Here is a 21,107-nt window from a genome sequence, read left to right as displayed (position 1 = left end):
AAAAGGCCTTTCCAGAACATCACAGTTAGAAGAAAATTGCAAGCAATTTGTGTATCAGTCTCCTGCTATGACACCTGTTTTGCATAATTAGCTGTTGGTACCTCATTAATGGGTATGTAGAAAAGCCAGTCGCTTAGCACCTAAATGTATGAGGCTCCTACAATCAAGGTCAGTTGAGAAATTAGTTTAATCTGTTACTGCCTGAGACATGACAGATACTGGGATGTCAGGTAATTGCTTCTTTGGAAAATGGAAGAGTTCTGTGAAGTTAAGTCATCCGCAAGGATGAATATTATAAATTGCACAGTGGAAAAAATTAACTGGGTTGATATATTATATCCAAGGAAATGTGGGTTTCTTTCAAAGCGCGGCAATGTGTTTTGGCTCATGTTTAGAGCATCTGACATGAGTCCATAACAGCTTTGTTCTGGACTATCAACCTGACTGATAAAAGTGAAACACAACACCCGTCTGTGAAATAAACATCTATAAAAAAAAGTTTTGTATTTGTATGTTCTGTAGCCAGAAAACCAATGATAAAAAGAGTAGCAGCGGATTGAATAGTAACCACATTTCATATGTAGCTGGCTTACAATGTGATGAGAGACTTGTGATGAAGATACTTTATGTGACTCCCAACATTTTGCTGGGATTGTTTTGTAAGGGGGTTTGAACGGGTGTCAACATCAATGTCTTACCTTTGTGGTAAATAAAAAGTCTGTCAAGGCTTGTTAGCTTTGCACGTGACCAAAGGCTAATGAAAGGACTTGGCATTGTTGTTGTTTTAAATTCCCTTTTGAAAGTCTTGTTCTAGATAGCCACTTGGATATATGGAGTTCAACAAACCAAAACCATTACTGCTTTAGAAAACCATTGATTTATATTAAATGTAACTAACACATTGCTAGTTGCTTCTAGCAAGAATCCCACTTAGAATCAATATCCCATGAGGTTTTAGCAATTCTGTCCAATGTTTGCCGCTTATTGTTCAGTAACACAATTAGCCATTCGGGACGAAAAAAGGATATCTCTCATTTCTGGGCCATTTCTTTGTTATTTTACACATTTAGCTATCCTGTCGTTGCAAGCATCTTTCAAAGACTCCTCGTCTCTGTGGGTTAATGCTGGGCAGCAGCACTTCCTGTCCTCTTTAAATTAACCCTGATGTTTATTGAAAATCTTTTTGGCTCCAGCCGAAAAGTCATTATAAAAACTTCCAACATAACTCAGCAATATGTTGAGGTCTGGTAAGCATGGCCCCGATCGATAAAGAGAATCAATTCATGTCACTCTCTGCATTAGCCAACAGTAAATGTAAAGCATCCTTTCAAACAGAGGGCATAAACGCCTTCCGGGAGGACAAGAAACTCTGTGAAGTAGGGTGCAATCCTCTTCTAAGTTCGTTTAGAAGTCAAAGAAGACCTCTTCACACCTAGTTGTGCTGTCTGACACAGACAAGCACAGGTTCATTCTGGGCTGTACACAGAATTATAAAAGCAGCAGAGGGGTCCCTCAAACAAGCACTAGATACTTTTATCTACACAGCTCCACAGCCTGACCTTGACCTGACCCGACTTCTTTTTCACTGAGGCAGCGGTGTTGTCTGCAGAAGGGAATATGAGTCTGAACCACTGTGTATCTTGTTGCCTTTCATCACCACCTCTATGTTTTCAGAGCTTCTTCTCTCATTGGCTATTCCTCTACTATATCAGACTAGTTTTTATTCTGATAAAACATTTGCGCATAGTTCAAAAATGATAAAGATTTATATTGATAAGTGAAAACAAATGTACCTTTTTCAAAAATATAAAATAGACCACAACCTTAGAATACTTACCACAACTACCGTGCACAAAAGCCTTGCACTTCCCAGGATTAGATGAAAAAATATGTTATTGATGTTATAAAACTACAATTAGTGGACATTTAGCAGATATGCTCTGTATTAATATGTTGGAATGGTTGCAGATTAATTGAATAATATGTTAAGGTTACTTATCACATTGCTAAGTAGAGGAAGTATTTGTGAATGTGAAAAAAATGCAATTGAAGTTTGGAGTTTGTCCTGTTATTAGTTTATTTGGAGATGTAACCTTGCAAACATATGATGAACATATGATGAAACCTCTATTCATGCTTTTTTCTCTCTCTTTCAAGATAACATATTCCATTAAACGTACATTGTGAAGAGCTTGTCACCAATCTGAATTGGTGAACGCACATCAGCTTCGTGGCAACCCTTCCTTTAGGCTAATTGAAATGATTTGATGTTGTTGACCTTTAAAAGTCTTATAACTGAAAAAAAATAACAGGAACTTTTATTTTATTTGGAATGAATGTAATTATCTCAGTCAGTGCTGACAGCAGACTGTAACCTATGCCTGTAGGTTCGTATTGATGGGTTGCATCTTGAATGAACATTAAGTAGAATGCATTATTCACTATTCTACCATAAGAAAGTGGTATTTGTGTGTGAGTTTACTTTACACCTCACAACACACACGCATAAGGTCAACATGAACTTTCCAGCTTCAGCCAATGAGCACAAAGTTCCTCTTCTTCTACACCTAAACTATTCGGGTAACTTCCTCTAAAGATTCAGGTAAATATTTATTTTAATTTTTTTAGAAACATTTTTTATGTTAATTATTCTCATACCTGACAACGTTTTGGTCTATCTGGTTTAACTCATCATTACATACATTCTGATGTGTTTTAACAAATCAGTTGTTTTTTAGGAGCACCACATCTCTAAGCAGTCCTCTGACTGACACAGGAAAGGAGTTTTAATAAGAAGCTTTTATCTTAGGTGGAAACATTTGAATTAGACAGGAATTAGTAATCAGTCTCCCTTTCAATATTTATGCAGCATCATTAATTGGCATGCCTTACCCCCTTACACCGACACCCTTTTTAGGGGTAAAAGCAAGAATAACTAATGCTATAGCATACAAAAAACATTTAGAGAAAAAAGCCCTATCCTCTAATGACTATACTATGAAGGGGAGCATACCTTCATTTTAGTATTCCTGTTTGACAGATGAAAGGAACACTGATTAATTGGTCTCTCTGATGCTACTTTTAATGAACAGCGAGGTCCGACCGTTGGGGGCAAATTAGCTTGATCCATCTTATGCAGAACAGAACTAATGAAACCCCTATGGATAAAGCAGAAGTGTGCTGTGTATCCATGCTCATGTGCAGTTATAACACCTTGAACTGGTATGAAAAAATCCAATATTTGCCCTGAACAGAGGATGTTAAGGTTCAATAGTTAGCCCTTGTAATGCAGTAAAGCTCCCATTACTGAGATTATCAGGCACTAATGAAACGTCAGGGTTTCATTACATCTTCGACATTGGATCATAAAATTCTCAAAAAGAACTAGGAGATTTAGGCCTTAGCATGTGAGAAGCTCTAAATTAAAGCATTACATCTGTTTTGTACATATTACTATGCTTCCTAAGTCCTTGCATGCTGATATTTGCATTAACCGTGTTTAAAAATGATATTAACCTCTAGGCCTGGGAGCTTTCACCTTGAGAAAAATCAGAGGGAGGGAGAGATTGATGCAGAACGCTAAGCACAATATGTTTTCACACCACGAGTTTCAAGAACAGTGTGACTGCAGACGAGAGTTGTTAAGAGTAAAGCACAGCGTGTTCCCAAGAGCCATTCACTGTAGCAGCACTGCTTTTCAATTCACATGAAATCTGCAGGAGAGGAGATGTGCAGTGGACAGTAGCAAATCCAAAGTAGGGAGAAACTTTTGTTGCAGAATTGTGGGTTGAAGAGCTCTTGACTTTAATTATGATTTATTTTGGCATTCAAAACATCTCGGGTCAGGAGACAAAGTGGTCATGATTAGTACCTTTTTCAATGAATAAAGCAATCTGAGTCTTGGTCCTTGGCTCCTGGGTAATATAAGTCAGATATTTGTTAGATCAGTAACATCAAATTGTTAGTTTAGTTAATCTAGTTTGTTTTCTTGCTTCCATACAGCATTATGCCAATGTGTTTCCTATTTTTCAAAAAAGGGAGTCAAAAGGGTCTTGGGTAGGATCACAAAGGCCAAAACAACACTCTCAAAAAGAAAGGATATCATACCAGCAGTGGCATACTTCTTATAGAAGCCAGTATTTCAATTTAGTTTGGGTTCCTTAATCTCTGATAGCGTATTATAGTAATGTTATAATTGAACAGAGTAAATACATAACATATTGTTCCTTTAAAGATTCCGTGGGAAAAATAAAAAAGTTAACACAAAACATGAGCCAGAAAATGGTATCATACAGTCTGATAGTGTTACTGTAAGTATGGTTCATTAGAGCCAAAACAAAAACACCAAGAGAGAAATGATACACCCAAGGCCAGAGCAGTTGTGTGATGTCTCGAAGATCTGTTTGCACAAACCAAGAGAGCAAATTATATTCTACAGAAAAACAAAATCCATATGCTTTCTCTAACATGGAAAGCTGCAGTCCGGAGTTAATGTGGCATCCGAAGCCAAATTTACCACTGCAAAATTGTATTTTTGCCACTTAACCCCTCAATATGAATATTGTATAAACAGTACAGCACAAAGAGGAAGCATGTTGAATAGAAAGATTCCAAGCCCACAAGTCATCATCTGTCCTCTTTGTAGTAGCTTAGCTGTGTGGGAAGAGTTATGGAAGAGGTTCAGAACTGTATCCCTTTGCTTTGTGGGATTATACTGGATTTGAATATTAGTTTTGATCTACATCCTGTAGGCAGAGAAGACTCCTTTCAGTGACCATAACCCACCACCAAAATTGAATCTAGGCTAACTGTGTAGATGTGCTTTGTCTCAGTTGAGGGATTAGACGATTCACTTTGCTTCAGACGTGTTTCTTCAGCCAGAAAAAAAGTCAAGATTAGTTTTTTGTACAAAACAAATTAGGGCTGTCAAGTTAACGCGTTAATAACGCAACATTTTTTTAACGCCACTAATTATTTGAACGTGCTATTAACGCATGTGTATTTGTCCTCGGCCTGACCCGTAGTTTCAGAGCCCAAAGGCTTGACGTTGTTGTTGTTAGTTGGATGGTGGGAGATTCTAGCGAGAGATATGGATACAAAAAAAGGTGTTTTAAACAGCAAGCCAAGCACACAGCTGATGCTGACAGCCCCGCTCCTGTCGCTCGTTTGCGGCAGACCACGCTTGAAAGTTTGCCGGGGAGACGCCTGGACAACAACAGCGATAGCTAAATGAGTGGCTACAGCTTAACATTGTGGAGAACGAGGGGCTGCGTTAGATCATTTGGATCGCATCCAACGTGTCGACTGCACATCACAGCGCATTATTTTGACCCACAGTGGGAACTTCAGTCTCATGCTTTGACTGAAGATGAAGACAGAGGAGCGGCATTTCCCCGACAACTGTAAACAGGATTGTCTGTTTGAGCAACTGGCTCAGTGCAAAGAAGTAGACAGGGTTGGGAGAGAGTGTAAGAGAGAGAGAGAGGTTCCAGGTTGTTGTGTTGAGATTATTCAGGAGAATATTTGTCATTGTTCAGACAGAGGTTGTTGTGTTGAGAATATTCAGGAGAATATTTGTCATTGTTCCAATGATAATAAACAAACATTTGCATAAAGCATATTTGTCCACTCATATGTTGATAAGAGTATTAAAAACTTGAAAAATATTCCTCTAACGTACATTTAGAACAGATACAAAATGTGCGATTCATTTGCGAATAATTGCGATTAACTATGGACATCATGCGATTAATCGCGATTAAATGTTTTAATCGACTGACAGCCCTAAAACAAATACAAAATGAGAAACATAAGACAACCAAGCCACATTCAGAACAGCTTGGAAATTGGTTAAGTTATTCTACGGTATATTTCTTATTCTGTCTTTGGTTTGGCAAGGCAGGTCGATGGTCTCTAGCATGCACAAGATTCTAGTGACCTTGTAGAAGAGCGCCTGCAAATCCATACATTACATCCTGCAACCCATAATACCATAATTGAATGCTATAGCCACCTGTCTCAAAGCCTTAACTCCATAACAGACTATTAGCAGTTTCACAGCACTGCAGCCACTTTGTGCCGTGCAACGTTTGTAGTCCAAAGGGATACTAGCGAACATTATTTTGGATCAGACCAACGAGCCACAGCCTTCATGACTGAACTTCCTTAGCTTATTGATGATAAGATGTTTCATTTTTATGTTGCGGGAAAATCCAGAAGACGACTGTACACTTACATGTTCAAAGATGGGGCTTCAGTACTGGCTCCTTCTATAAAGCTGAGGCACATCCCAACGGCAAGGTTGCCTTTTTATTTGTGTCGAGTCTTGCATCCTCCTGGCAGTTACCAGAGCAAATTTTATCTGTGGGGGTTTGTGACTTAATATATCTGAGAGGCTATATCCATGTGGTTTTGTCAGAGTCTCCCCAGTATGCGTTTTATAGCTTGAAGAAGTTGAAAGGAGGGGGAACTCAGTACTCTGTAGCTACAGTATAGTATAATAGCAGGGTGCAGCATGTGACAGTGCAGAGGCGAAATTCACACGGAGGGCTGTCCTATGGTGCGTGGATATGGCATCCATAAACCCTCAGGGTGTGAGTGATAAACCCCTGTTTTGTTGTATTGCAAGGGAGAATTTTCCCATTAACTTTGGTTTGATTGCATATAAACACGGCATGCAGGCGGCAGAGAGTGCTTGTTTCCAGAAATCCCTGGCTGAGCGCTGCTGTATCTGCTGCCAAGTGAGGTAGGTTACATGGCTTGGAGCAGCGTAGCTTCAGCCATGGATGGCAGCCTGCAAAGACCACAGTCTGGTGCCAGGCTTTCCGGTATGTAAAGGGAGGCAAATGTGCCCATTACACTCAGACACCCTTCCTCACCAGCCGAGTGAGATCTGCTGCCCGCTCTCCCTCCCTCTGTCGCTCCCCCATTTGGATCGGGCTCCTGCCCCAATCGCCGTTCAGCCGATTTTCTCTTTATCACGCTAATACACTCACTTACCGAGAATATAAACACACTGACTCACCCGCAAACATACACAAATAGTCAGCCTTCAATCCATCCCATGCTGTCCAGGCAAATCAACAGTTGGAGCCAGAGGCTTACCGCCCATCTGGTCATCCATTTCCAGCGGGTCCCAGCGTGCAATGACAGAGAGAGAGCCTTCTAATCCCCATCCTCCCGGAGAACTAGAGGGTTCTGATAGTTTCTCCGTGTCAAAGTCAAGGACAGTTAGTACAACTCTGCCACATGGCTGCCAAGGTCAGCAACTCTGAAATGTCTCTCCCTCTTCTCATTCTGTTTTGCCTTTCATCACTCTGTCTCACACCCGAACACCTTTCCCTCTCTTAGTCACTCAGAACATTTCCTGTGGAGCTCTGATTGTACAACATCCAGAGGGAAAGGCCCACTTTGCAGACACAGCAGCTGATGTACTGTACTCCACAGTGATTAGTGTGAAGCCAGCTCCCTGCATTTGTCAAGCCAGGGGCAGAGCAACCTGGGAAGTGTGTACCCTCAAATGTTGGAGCAGATTGCAAAGTGCACTTTAGGGCACTTTTTTCCTATGTGCTGGTTAAGTTGTTACCGCTGCTGCACTTTTTCCCTGGCCTAGTTTGGATGCGAGCAAGCGAATGATTCGTAAACAAAAGCTGTGTTGTCTTGGTGATAAGCTTTTATTGCAAAGTGTAATATTGTGTTATCCAGATTCTGAACTGAATCACTGGCAAATAAAACCCATATTGGCTGGAAAAAGTAAACATGAATGCATTAACAAGTGCAGAACAATGTCAGCAATTTTAACAATCAGCTTTATTGCATATGAGATTTACTTATTGTGCTGTGGAGTTTCTTGGTTGCCTGTGTCTTTAATCTGTATTTATTCAGGCAAGGTTGACAGGAGAATCACACTCATTTTCACCCAGCTAAAGTACAAAGCACTCACACATGCTAGTCTCACACTACAGCCATTGTTTTCGGTTTCTGGCGAATGAGCAGCTCCACTGGAGCAGTGGGAGGTTAAATGTTTAGCTCAAGGGCACTTCTATTCCTAGTTGTCATGGGAGCACAGATAGGTACCCGTTCTCTTTGCCTAATCGAATTTTAAAGCTGGTCCGAGGGTTTGAAGCGCTGACCTTCCACACAAAGGCTGCATACTTTTCTAACCCGTAGGCTGTTAGAGTGAACAGCAGACATATAACTGAACTGAGAACGCCTGAATGCAAGGCCGAGCAAGGAGCGCCTGTTAGTTACAACCTCAAATGTCATGTTCTGCCAGATGTACAGCTTCAGAATTATATAAAAACTTCTAGAATTGTCAAAAATGTTGGAAACTGAAGGTTCATGTTTGATTCTCCATCATCCTGATTAATACTGGGCAATGTGGCTAATATTAAAGAGGCCCTTTTATGTTCATTTCCAGGTACATCTTTGTATTTTGGGCCTGTATTGTGACATGTCCATGCTTTAATGTTCGAGAAGGTCTTTACTTTTCTCATTAGGCCTGTGCTGCAGCACTTCTTTTCACCCTCTGTCTGAAATGAGAGCCCAGTCTGCTCTGATTAGTCAGCTGGCCGGCTCCGTTGTGATTATATAAACACTTTGTAATCTCCCGTCCCTTAGCCTATCACTTACAATGTGTTTGAGCGGCCAATAGAAATGGGAATGTTAAATAGGGATGTCACTTTGTTATGGACTTAAACATAAGAGTCCAAGGGGGGGATTTTGGCCTTAACACGCACACAAACCTATATAACACACTAAAGGAAAGGGAAAACCCTTAAATGCATAATAGGGAGTATGTTATGCATGCAAACTCTCATGTATAATGTTTTTTTCAAATAAATATGTTCTGCTTTTAATGTGTTTTATCAGACAATATTGGCTTATCATTTTATTGAGTTTTTAAATCATCATATAGGCGTAGTATGATTCACATAACCCTGACCAACTGAATATTTAATGTTGTGAGGAGGATTGCCCATCATTTGCACAAGCTGATCTGCCCATCACAGATATTGTTTTCAAAGGATACAGCTAAAACATGCCCCTACCTTTCAGCATCTGATTGTAATAATGCATGTGGTAAAGTATAAATGTGCTTGATGCTTCCCCTTATGATTGGTCAGTCTGAGGCAGGGGGGCTTGTAAGAGTGCCAATCACATCGAAACTCCACAGGAGAGGAAACGAGAGAGAAAGGAGAAACATGTAACCCAAGGATTTGGGAAAGAAGGGAGAGAAAATAAATAATTATCATTGCTTCCTGTCACTGCACGGCCAAATAAATGAGTTGAAGCAGACACCAAATGCGGTTATTCAGTTACCTCAAAATCTCTGAAAAAAATGTCAATGTAAAACTGTGTGATTTTGATCTTGTAAATTAACAGTTTTTTGCAACTGTGCACCAAATGTGTACATAATAAGTTAGTTTAAAGAGAACATATTTTAAGGTCCATATTTGTATTTTTTTCAAAAAGTGCTTTATTTTTCTCATACTGCCTGCTCTTTTCACCCTTATTCTGAAACCGAACCCTAGTCTGCTCTGATTGGTTAGCCGGCTGGCTCTGTTTGGATTGGTCAAATGCTTAGAGATGTTTAGGAAATGTCCCGCCCTTTTGCCTATCATGAACAATATGTTTGGAGCGCTAGCCAATAGAAGCATGAGTGTTACAGTTCGACAGGGGAAATGGAAATGCATAGTGACAACTGCCATTTGGCCGAACAGGGCCAACTGTATAAGAGCGGTCTTGAAATTAAATGAATTGTAAAAGTGTCTCCACATGTAGTGCGTACAACCCGCAGAGTGCAATTCCATTTCAAACACATAACTAAAACCTTCAACTTTGATTAAGTGAGCATGAAGGACAAAAGACCATACACAAGTAAAAAGGAGGGTCGCCTGCTCCTTAAGTACAATTTCTGGCCAAGAGGCTTAAACTTAAACGGCTACTCCATAGCCTCTGGCTTTAGAGCTGTCGCCTTTTCAGGTGGCTCTCTGTTCCACATAACTAGACCTACGGGTGCACTATGGACCCTACTCTGGCTTACTGTGGTGTGAAATTGCATACACAACCTTGAAATGATTCCCACAATAGCAGATGGTCTTAGCAATGGAGAAAAATACTTTTTGCCCGCCTGTCTGAAGAAGGAAGGTGACAATAAATGAAGGTTTGATTCGAAAACGACACCTGGGGGGGTTATGACAGTTGACGGGCGACAGAGTCTCTTCAGACTTCAAAATACATTTAATCTTTGACTGATAATGATGAAGCACACTTATGAGTGCTTTGTTAATTATGAAACCATAATGCTTTTCACACCTGGGCTTCAACAGTGGCAGATTGGTGTAAGCAGCAGTGTTCTCACCAAAGAAACAAAAAAAGCAAGAGCACAGCTGTAAATAATCATCATAAGACATGTACTAACATTTATATAATGCACACATCCCCAAGGGACCGGAATATGTTCTGCTGCAAATGCAAAGCCGATATAAAATCAAGAAATTACAAAGCAAGCTGTTTTTCGGACATGCTTATTATTCCACAAAGTGCACATTAAATAATGTGTTTCTAGTAACGGCAAAGAACACAGAAAGGATGCTGAATCATAAAGAAAACGGTCTAAGGGGACTGGTACTTTAAAACCAGAGTATTTGGTCACCATGGCAATGATTTATGAGGCAAATTCAGATGGAACCATTTTCTCATTAAAGAGGAGAACATTGAACCAACCTCCTCCCTTACAGCTTAGCTAACTAAATGCCCAATGATTGATGCTGATGCTGATGTGCTTAATGCACATTCAGACTCCCAATTTAAATTGCAGATGTCGGCGAACACGTGGCGCACATTGCAGCACTCTTTGATATTCAAACAACATGGTCAAAGAATGGATTACTTTTTTCGGGGGCCAATATATCAACCTCACTTTTACGTGATGATTTAGTGCCATTTGCTATTTAATCAATGCAAATATATTGTGTCGATGGACTTTAAATAGGGGAGTGTTACTATTGTTTCACATTCATCTCCCATCTTGAGATCGTTCATTATCTTCCTGTCCTCCTTATTGGGCCTATCACTCTCTCCTTCCCGTTTTCTTATCATGGATGCACACGCATTTACTTGATCAGGTCACTGATCACATTTATTATGTGTTGAACTGGGGAACAGGGGAATAAAGCTGTCATGAAGTTGTCATGTATCCAGTAAATCAGACTTGTATGAACCGTTGACTAAAGGGATTTTGTTTTGATCTGCTGAAGTGGCGGTATTAGCCAACATTTTAGATGTGCTGTGCTAAAACGGTGGAGTACTCTTAAGCATTAGGGTGGAACAATTGTCGTATGCGTTGTTTTTCTGGAAGTCATGTAATTGCAGTTCTTGATTTGATTTTGTAAAACTCCATACCTGCATAAGTGCGTATATACTACCAGTGGTAGAAAGAAACAAAATACAATTACTCAAATACTGTTGATGTTCTCCGACTTAACTTGCATATCTTCCACTTCATTTCAGATGCAAATATTGTATTTCTTACACATGTTATTTTGAATGTTTGTGTTGCTTTTTGTGTGTTTTGAGAAAACTCTCCTTGTTGGATAGGCTTGAAGATATTCATCACAAAGCAAAACATTTAAAACTTGGTATAATATGAAAGTGACAAAGCTATAAATATATAATGATCTCACAGAATGTGACGCCTTTCTGTAGATCAGAGCACCCAATAGTACATACAATTAAAAACCTTAACAACCTAAACATCTACAACAACAATATTAATTCAAAAAACACCATCTTCAGCGGTAACACATTGAATTATCACTAGTAACTGCACAAGCAATTACTTTACTGTAAGTACATTTTTATAATGATACTTAGATACTTTCACTTCAGTAAAGTTTGCGAGGGGTTTAACTTTGTAGAATTTTCACAGTGTGGTATAAGAGCTTTTCATAAAGTGAAGGAAATACTTCTTACACCACTGGATGCAACCTTTCTTAAGTGGCAGCAGGTATCTCTGTATAATGTTTTTTCTCTAAAAGTGTCTCGCTCTTTTTGTTGCCGCACTTTCTCGCCACGTCACGATGAGGTTGTTCCATGGAGACTACTTTTTTTGGTAGTCTCCACATGTACATTTACCCGTCAAATATCATAAATCTAGGACATACTATTTTCTATTCATGTTTAGGCCCTTAAAAATGTGATTAATTTAGTTGAATAATAGAAATTCCTACAATTTCAATAGGATCTTTCAGGATGACTTCAACCCGACTGGCCTTCAATACCCGAGTTCTCCTCACACCCCCCCTGCATTCTGCACTAGCTATCATTGCTTGAATCCAATTCTAATCACGGGTAATTGCTTACCGTGCTGCAAATGCCCATTCTCCATAGAATAGAATAGAATAGGGAGGGATGAAACCCTCTTTAATGGTCACACATGCAGAGCACACAGCACACACAGTGAAATTTGGCCTCTGCTTTTAACCCATCCTAGTACAAGGAGTCTAGTATACTAGGAGCAGTGGGCAGCTATTGTACAGCGCCCGGGGAGCAATGGGAGTGGGGGGGGAAGGGGGGTGTCCGGTGCCTTGCTCAAGGGCACCACGGCAGGGCAGGAGGTGAACTGGGACCTCTCCAAGTAGAAGTCCACACTCCATATTTAGGTCTGGTCGGGGACTTGAACCAGCGACCCTACGGCTCCCAGTCCAAGCCCCTACTGACCGAGCCATCTTGGACATGATAAAAACTATACAACCCAGCTGGTCTTCTATGTCCTGATACTGCCACTCAGTGTGCTACGTTCACACTATGAGGGTGTTACAGCTATTACTCACCAAAATCATAAATGTCAGCACAAGCTCCCCATTGACATCAGGACGCCGGAGACTCTACACATTTTCCGTCGTAGATTGAAAACGATCCGCACCATGGCCGCTAATTGTTTCTTAATGCGGCACTTAAAGCAGTTAAGCATATTTGATGAAATTGATGTACTCGTATAATTCTTAGATATTTGGAAATTGAATCCACATGGTTGTAAGCCTTATTGTACATTGCTCTATTAACAAATGTCACACATTTCTTTTTATTGAATGTACTATGATTCAATTAAAAACCCTTGCATTCCCCACTTTTCAGAGTGGGGTTGCACATTACACTTCAGTGGAATGCCCATTCTGTCTCTTTTTTTTTCTTTTTAGATTTCTCCCACTTCCACATGCTCTTGGCTGCATTGCGCCTCAGTAAAGTATGTTTAGACAGGTCAGATCTTATAATCATTAGTGGAGGAAAAAAAGTAATGCACGGTGAAAGAAAAAAAAAACTATTTATAGAAGACCTGGTCTTGAGACATAGAGCCCCCAGGGAGAAAATACAAAGTTATAGATAAGCCTGAGGGGAAGTAATTAGGACAGATATTTAAACTGAATAATGCAGGCTTGCTGAAATACTGAAACCATGTAAAGTTGTCTCATGTCTTCCTTATTCTGTGCCATCTGAATTATTCAGGGACACGAAGGGATACAGGACAGATAACACTCTGCCGCACATGTCATCAGTGCTCTTGTTAAGAGATGATTAAAGGCACGCTCTACCTCGCTACTTGTGCGTCAGCAGTCTGCTATATCAGTCGATATGGTGCTGTAATACCCACTGTAGTGAGCCAGTCACACTACAGCAGTCTAACAAGGTCACTTTGAAGTTGCAGCAGTGCACAGTCAGTGAAGATTTGCTAGGAGATTTAAAAAAGGCAACTCAATTACAAATGGCCAACCAGGCATGTGTGCCTGAGCACGCAAAGAGATGACAACTGTACATTACTTACTATATGCAACATCTGCTGTATCAGGGGGGGCAAATACATTGTTCCTCTCAACTATTTGGTAAACAAATAACACACTTAAAGGGAGTCTTATATACAAATGTTCAGGTTTCATAATTGTATTTTGTGCCTCTACTGTGACATGTTTACATGCTTTAATGTTCGAAAAGTGCTTTATTTTTCTCGTACTACCTGTGCTGCAGCACCTCTTTTCACCCTCTGTCTGAAACCAGAGCCCAGTCTGCTCTGATTGGTTAGCTGGCCAGCTCTGTTTTGATGGTCACCCGCTTAGAGATGTCCCGCCTCTTAGCCTATCAGGTACAATGTTTTAGAGCACTAGCCAATAGAAGCACAAGTGTTACGTAGTGATGTCACTATGTTATGGAAGTAAACAAAGTAGTCCAAACTATGCGTTTCAGGCAGGGTGGGAGTGAACTTTGGGATTTTAGCCTTTGCAGATAATATACATGCAAAAAACCTCTATAACACTCTACAGCAAAGGAAAAACATCAAAAGTATAATAAGGACCATTCAATTAACTGTTTTGCCTTCTAACACCAAGTTGAGACCAAGGTTACAGTTTAAATGTGCTCTCTAATCCGTTCTGCAATTTATTTTTCCTCTAATGTATCTTCGTTTTTTTTTGCTCTCCCTCCCATTTTCAAATTTCGGTCTCTCCTCTCTTTTCCTCTTTTGTTCATGCTGCTTGAGTTTCACAGATGTAGTGACTTGAGGCGATGGTGGTTATGCAAAACACAGTTCAAATAAATGCAGGGCTGCCACAATGAAAACGGCATAAAAGGCATCCACACAAAAAGGCTCTTTTATGGCATGAAAATCTTGTGGTGGAGACACTAAAGCACATTTTAGGATCTCATTATTATAAAAGCAGGGAGATAATGTGTCCCTCCATGGCTGGAATGAATGCATTGTTTGACAAAAGAGATTAAAAGAATACGCACGGAGACACATTCAGAGAAGGAATCCAGTTTGGAGAGAACTGGTTCTGCACAAATTAAACTGCAAGGGATGTCATTATTCTCTTTACAAAGTTCATCAGATATTATATGGACACCATCGTATTACATAATACCCATAAAGTTTCAAAATTGTATTTATTTTTCACAATAAAACATCTGTGTAATCTTGTTATCTGATATACAGCAGGGGTACTCAAACTTTTTTATTAAAGGTCCACTGTTGAATTGTATTGTAATTGCAGATCAATGCCAGTAAAGTTTTTTTTTATTTATTTTTTTATAATGGGACACAGGGTTCGGTCCGGATTGATTTGTAGTTCGGTCCGGAGTTTGAGAAACCCTGATATACAGTATTGTTTACGCTTTATATTTATTCTATCTGTATATGTATGGGTATGCTTGGAACAAAATGGGTAGAAGTCATTTATAACAAAAACAGCAAATAGATACAGCGAAAAAATCTACATTCATACCCAAACATAAAAATTGTTCAATTACAGTGATTCCCAAAACAACATAAGTGAAAGTGGAGATGGCATGTGGTTAAGATAATTACAATAAAAACAAGAATACAATTCACGTGTTACCTTTAAACGTTAGACAATAGATGAGACGAGTTGGAGAAAAACTCCCAGGTGTGTTGGTAGCAAGGTTCAGGTGAAGGGTGGAACAGGAACAACACACACACAAACATACAAATACACAAAGAACCAATGGACATGGAGGCCACAGTAATAGTGTGTAACCCAAATAAATACAATGGAGATGAAAGGGGCTCTTCCTCACCACCTTTAGCACGTTTATTGTCATTTTGTTCATAAATCTAACAATAGACAATCAAAATCCTGCTTCCATTGTCCTACACTTTGTACGCCCGTTATACATCTTTCCTTTCACTCCATGTGAATTTGTTTGTTGTAGAGAACATTGAATTACCTTTCAAAATGCTTTGCCAAAAGAAAATAGTGTTATATACTGTAAATGTGACTTCTTCGTGACAAGGTTGTATTAAACTTCCTCCCCAATTCTCTGTCCAAAAAACATTGTAAGGCGTGTAAATAATACAAGTTTGAGTTCAGGAGAGAGAAGTTCAAACCCTGGCATGCCCAACAGGTAAGTGTACGCCTGTCAATGCGTTGAGTGGGCGAATGTGTCAGATTGTCTGTTTTGGAAACTTATAAAACTGTTGAACGCAACCACCCCAATTCCAACATTGAAGCATATGTGAGGAGGGGGGTTATAGTCACTGTTAAACAATCCTACCAGAATTTAATTCCGTACTGAGGCAATGAGGACATATTGAAGCTGCCCCGCTTAGGATTCTCATCCATTCCACTTTGCAGATGTAAAAGTCAACAACAAAGTACTTTATGCTATAGTCTAAATACCATATATATGCATTTCAAGTGATCATATCATCCGAGAAATTCCTGTCAGCATTTTCCTGACATGAGAATAATTGTTAGCAGCCGCTTAGGCTAAAGGGGTCTGATTTGAATTCTGCTTAGTCAGTAATTGCCGTCTTTTTATTATCAAGATTTTATGTTGCGAAATGGGCTCGGTCTGGACGACTGTACATCGCTTAACATTATCCCTGGAGTGCAGGGTCAATCAATACAGCGGGGCCTGTCCTTTAGGAAAATGCAGATATGCTGAGAATCGATACTACCGTGTCATCACCTCTCATTTCAATCAGGGTGGCTGAGATATGACACCGTGGCAGCTCTCCCGGGACTCACACTGGAGTGAATCTCAATGGGTTCACAACGTCTTAGCTTGTCCTCTTGTCTGGCCTTACTTAACCTAATGTAATCTATATTTCCTGGGATGTCCTCTTGTATTCTGTCTTTTCTCTGAATCACATATTCAAATTAAAGTGGTTAACTTTAAAAGGCACTTTAAGGCCAATTCTTTGTTAGTATTTTTCAAGTATCAAGCAAAAAAGCATGATTTTTCAAGTTTAGATGATACTTCAAACCTTCAACATATTCTCTTTGTCAAACCCTTAGCCTGAGTAAAACCAAACCTCTGTCTGCTTTTCAACTTCTCTGCTTTTAAGCCTTAAACTATCTCTTTGTCTGAGCCTGTATCTGTACCTGTTTTTCTGCTTGAGCTGCGCACTGATCTGTTTCTGTCCCTGAGCATGAAGCTGTCCCGAGACTATTTTATTCATTATTGTTCTTGAATTAAGCACTCAAATTCTTGATATTCCCAAAGCAATTTGTGTCTAACAATTTTGTAGCAATGAGTATGACATTGTTCTCAATGTTTTTTCTCTAGAAAGTGTACAGGATCGTTAAGGCTTGAGGTATGTAGAAATGTATGAAACATTCACCATCTATTTTAAGGGGAATATGTTACTTCTTCCCAGTCAGAATACGATCGCAATTCTATGAGCCTGAGATGTCAACTTTTTTCCACATCTTCTATGCGTAAAAACCACTGACTGTAGAATGGACGGTCTTGGGTGTAACCCAAAGGATTCCTTGAAGCCATCCTGAAGCTCAATATGGTTAACTATGAGCTCTGCCATCTTGGCAGTGACGATAACGCCTAACTACGGCCTTATCAAACATGGAGGTGGAGCTGATTGAATGTACAGTTGTCATTTTACTTTATTATCGTTGGAAGTTGAACATTAAAACATGGAGGTAAATGGAGATTGGCTCGCCTTTGGAGGCAGTCTCAAGTGGCCATGTCTTCCTTAGTTTAAATCTGTGTTTCCTCCTGGGATGAGCATTGACCTGCTTCTCTGGGTTCTCACTCAACAACTTATGCTTCACAACCTAAGTCCTACCTGTACTCTGAAGAGGAATTCTCTGTTCGCTCAGTAGCATTATTGGAAAAATCTGTAAAATAATTATGAGTGGTTCTCTTTAATCTGGAATACTTGTACTTCCCCTGCTCTTGACCACAGAGGATTCTGACTGAGAATCATTGATTGTTCCTTCTTTAAGATCAAAACTACATTATTCATAGTAATCCACGAGGAAATAAAACAGTACAGGCTTTAGATAAATCCTAGTTTTACATTTAGCCTGAGTGCTGTCAAGAGATGTTAGCTCAGATATGAATAGGACATGTGGGGAGAATGATAGCCTTGAGCATCTCCTGGTGTTCACTTTAGCTGTAATTTCAGACCACTGAAAGTTGGCGGGTACGGCCTAGTAGCCCATACACCTCTCTACTGAACAGAAAATGAATGAGCCTCATTGTGTGACTGTGCGAGTTCCAGACTCTCTTTCAGGTTCACTCAGCGTTTAACCGTGTTTTGCTTTGTGCTGCCCAGCCGTTGTCAAGGGTCAATAGCTTTTTTGGTCCCAGTCATGGTTTCCAGCTCAACTCATATGATGCTTCAGTGGACACATCTGCGAGCAACAGAAGCGCAGTGCTTGACACAAGCATCTGCTGTGTGCGTGTGTGTGTGTGTGTGTTTGTCATTGTCTATAAGACTTTTGAATTACCTTGCAAAGGGTTGTTTTGTTTTTGGTAAAAAAAAGTTCAGAAGAACAGAAGGCAATCGTCAGTATCGCTTGTCACATTCAAGGTCAATGAACAGATATAATGTTATACACACACACACACACACACAAGACTTGCCAGACGTACACACACCGCGGTGTTCTGCCTTCTCCACATCTTAGCACACATGTTTTACACTGTAAACAACTAATTGCAACAATTAAAGTCCTGCAAAACAGGGCCCAACACTTATTTAAGCAAATGCAAATTGAAGGTAGAGGTTAGAGTTCTGCTGCAAAACAAGCCAGAGGAAAATATTGCAGTAATAGTTTGCTTGAACACTTGCTGCTACTAACACGGCTCTTAATTGGCTTGATTGCATTTGTTGTGGATAAAATCATATTGTGCTGGCAACCTGCTGCTGTTTTCCTCCGACGCACATCAAAGCACATCTCTCGTATTCTATAAAGATATTATTTCCTCAGCTGTGTCCTCCATCTGACAAGTGTTTGCAAAAGGTGCGTTGACATTAACAATAGCAAACCTGTCAAAGTGGGATTTTCTTAGGTAATCCCACAGCTAAAAGGTTTATTGTCAGTATGGTCGGCATAACAGCTGCTTGGGCCGTTAAAACATGCAATACAAATCTTCCTCTTGCAGATGGAGATATGGTTATGTTTATGAAACCTAGTCAGCGGCTAAATGCCAGCTGCCAATACATGTTACTCTATATATTCCCTATTGAGTGGCAATGAGGAACAGGACTGGCAGGTATCAAACATCCAAGTGGAACCCAACCACAGGCAGCCAGTGCAACCCTGTCTCCTAAAAATTACGTTCCCACATAACTAAACTGCATTCTCAATTACGTTTAGCTAGAAACGTATTTTCTCCCACGTTACGTTTGTTATGAACGTATCTCAAATACGTTTATTTTCTACATATCTTCTAGAAACATATTTCCCCCCACGTTACGTTTGTTATGAACGTATCTTAAATACGTTTATTTTCTACATATCTTTGCCATTTATTGTCTTGCTTATAATAATGATAATAGTCATTTATAAATATCATTTTAGAGCACACATTTGAAATCGACGATCGGGCTCGATATATGGTTAAATTAAAATCAGTAGACGAGGCTGTAATTTCGCCAGCTGTTACTCTCATGAGCGAGGCAGAAAATAATAGTTGTATCATGCCAAAAAGCTGCTGTGTCATTTATTGCACCTCAAACATTAAAACAAATCCAGAGTTACGTGTTTCTGTAAGAAAGGACAGCAGAAGAGCTCTGTGGCTTCAGGCTTGATCGCCGTTCAAATGACAGCGTTGGTTTCCCCAAAAGTGGGCGGGGCTGTAAAGTGACGTAGATTTTACTCTCATCTATTATTCAAAACCATTCTATTTATTCTAACGTAAATAACATGCCAGTGTTTTATCTTTTTATTTAGCGATTTGTTTTTGCACTGGGAATGTTTTCATGTGGAACCAGAAGTACGTCATTTCACTTTGTCTTCTTCGTCCCTTTTACGTTCCAGACAATGCATGGCTCAGCGTAACAGACTGAACAGCGACCCCAGGTGTGTCTACATTGGAATTACATCTTCATTACTGAAGGAAAAATACTTTACCTAGTGTTTGTTAACTGTGTTTTTAATGCAGTTGGCTTTTCTTAATGGTTACAATATTGCTATGAGTTACAGTATCACTGAAGCAAATTATGTTTCTGAAGATGTGTACTCGATTCCACCCTTCAATGTAGCATACATGTGAACTCTCATTACAGGAACAACACACTCTCACTCCCTAAGCATCCAGGAGCGACGCTTGGTCAGGGTCCCGTGGCGTCCAGTTGTGACGCGCCGAGGCTCCTTCAGCTTCATAAACGGACGCAAAGAGCTTTCAACTGATTGCAATGTATTCCCATCGGCGGCGGTATTTGACGCTTAGGGAAGCACGGCATTCGTTTGTGTCGGAGGCTGTTAAAGGCAATGTGAGCGTCCATTCCCATTGGATAACGGAGAATTGTACACCCGGAAGTAAGTATTCCCCTTACTGTCGATTGATTTGACAGTGATATCTCCACTACTCATCAACTCAAAAACACCAGATTATCCTTGTTAATTAAACGACATTGATAGGTTTTAGTGTGTGTACAATGCTTTTGTCACGTTTTCCCCTTCAATTCTGAGAAACAAGTCGTTTTCTATGAGTTTTGGATGGCCGAAGACATTACATTACCCACAATCCTCTGTAGCAGCCATAGACTGTATAAAACAATTAAATAATACATTATTCCGAGTGTGCTTGCTTTTCTCTTTGAAAGTCATCACATAACGGCATTGTAATACACGTTTCGGCTGCATTAAATATGACATATCTGCCGTAGTTAACTCTGCCCTGATGACAAGACTTCTAGACAAACAGGAACTGCCGCCAAAACTGAAAACTTGATGTGGATCTTAAATATATAAGCAATTAAACAACATCTTACATTTCTTTTCACACAATACGTCTCCTTGCAGTATCAACACTAATTCGGCTGACTTTTATATTTGATCCAATTGGTAGATAGGCTGTATTTACGCCATAACGGTGCACAGCTGATAGAAAGGGACACCTACTGGTTAAAGCACGTTATTGCATTTTATAATTTTATTATTAGATATTAATAGGAGGATGTGCAAAACAGACAAACTAATAAGGCTTTATTTAAACGTTAAAGAATACTTTAGGTTAAGGTCTTCTTTTGAATAAGAAAAAAGCTTTGGGGGTATAGAAGATGAATATGGAGGGATGAAACCCTCTTTGATGGTCACACATGCAGAGCACACAGCACACAC

This window comes from Trematomus bernacchii, unplaced genomic scaffold (assembly GCF_902827165.1).
Source record: "Trematomus bernacchii unplaced genomic scaffold, fTreBer1.1, whole genome shotgun sequence".
NCBI lineage: Eukaryota > Metazoa > Chordata > Actinopteri > Perciformes > Nototheniidae > Trematomus > Trematomus bernacchii.
This window is presented reverse-complemented; position numbering follows the sequence as displayed.